Consider the following 1924-nt stretch of genomic DNA (forward strand, 5'->3'; position numbering starts at 1 on the left):
ATTACCCACATATAAATAGCATCATTTCTCCAATTACAACTCATTTTCTCATTTCAAAACTTGAAACTCCCTCTCTTTCCCTCTCTAAACTCAAGAGTCTCTCAWAGAATCATCTTCTTCATCCTTCCTACTCCAGCCCATTTCTCCATATTTCTCCATCAAAATAGCAAGGATTTTGAAGATATTACATCCCTCTCATCATAAATCAAGGTAACAACTTCATCTCCATCTTTTTCTTGCAAATTTTGCGGGAAAAACCCACTTTTATGCATTTCTCTCTACTATCTTCTAACCTCCGAAAATTCTGAGTTTTAGGGAGAGATTACACACCAAAAACATGTAAAAATGTTCATATGATGGTGGTAATCTATGACCCAAACATTAGAACTCGAGAAAATGGGTAAAATCATGTTGCATGTGGGTTTGTTTCTTAAAAATGGCATTTTTAGGTGCTGACAGATTATGTGCATGTGAACAAATCGTCTATATCTTGAAAATGATATGTTCAAATATTATGAATCTTCTTCTAAAAGTTTATTTATTGAGTTGGGGTTGTAATCCAATTGGTCTCACTCAAAAACATTGAGTTTTGACTCCCCAAATACTCAAAACATCATATATGTGCATCTGAGAGTTTTTCAGTAGGTAAACCCTACTTTAAACAGCCATAACTCTCTAAATAATCATTAAAAGTCATTGATTTTTCTTCTGGATATTAGTTTAATGAGTTACCTTTCAAATGCCACCGATTTCATTCAATATTATGGTGATTTGAGGTTTTAACTACTCAAAACAAAGTGAACATGCAATCTGTCCGAATCTGACAGATTTGTATATGTATGTTCCAATGACCATATCTCTTTCAAAACTTCATGAAAAAGGATGATTCTTCCTTTGAAAGTTAATTAAATGAGTTATCGTCTGCATGCAAGTGGAATCACATGAAAATATGGAGTTTTGATCGCCAAACACCTAAAACGCTTTAGGTGTGCAAACTGTGAAACCATCAGTAGGTAACTCCTACTTTGTATGCTAATATCTCTTTATTTACTTGCTCATAGTGTATAATTCTTCTTCTGAAATTTTCTTTTATGAGTTAGGGTTCATATGAACCCAGTTTCACTGAAAAATATGAAGTTTTGAGGCATTAACCAATTTAATTAAGTTAAGTGTGCAATCTGTCAACTAATGACAGATGTGTGCATGTAACTTTATGGTGCCATATCTTCCTCTCAACTCATCCAAAATGAGTGATTATTAGTTTAAAAGTTTTATTTAAGTGTTAAGTTTATAATCCAACTTGAATTTCTGTAGAACACTTAGTAGAACTCTTTATATGAGTATTTCACTAACATGGTGTAATCTGCCATATCAGTTGTGATATATTGTATTGCATAAATTATTTAAATCATTATTACATGTCCAAAATGCATGAAATTTGGTCACAATGACCATAACTCAGTGCTATATCCCATGTAAAAAGATAGGAAACTATCTCATTCTAGAAGTCTCTTTAAATTGATCATTTTAAGTATCATTAGTTTCTGCCCAAAAATGAGATTTTGGGATTATTTGATTTTGTAAATTTTGATCTTTTTATTGGACTATAGCATTATTTCCGGTATAAATTACTATATTAACGAGCATATGGGCATTATGTATATTTGGACTATAGATAATCAAGTTGGACTTATTAATCCCCATAAGTAGATTTAAACCCATAAGTGACGGTTTTGGATATTCCTCTTTGATAGGGAATCGTTAAGCTCGTGTGGTGACCGGATCGTATCTTTAATTTGCGGAGTTTTGCAAAAGAGAGAGTTTCACATCCCCTTTTTACCATTTTCACGTTTTGGGGTGAAAAGCATGATTGAAATTGTGATATGAGCTATTTCATTACGGAAAGTGAGTATTCACGGCCCCT

At 32.7% G+C, this 1924-nt stretch overlaps 1 protein-coding gene across 1 annotated transcript in view; it reads right to left on the minus strand.

Annotated features, from left to right (window-relative positions):
- Positions 1 to 1924, minus strand: part of LOC112510787 (aldehyde dehydrogenase family 2 member B4, mitochondrial-like) — a 6306-nt gene that overhangs the window by 834 nt on the left and 3548 nt on the right. The window lies entirely within an intron of this gene.

This window comes from Cynara cardunculus (assembly GCF_001531365.2).
Source record: "Cynara cardunculus var. scolymus isolate 2C chromosome LG 4, CcrdV1, whole genome shotgun sequence".
Classification (NCBI taxonomy): domain Eukaryota; kingdom Viridiplantae; phylum Streptophyta; class Magnoliopsida; order Asterales; family Asteraceae; genus Cynara; species Cynara cardunculus.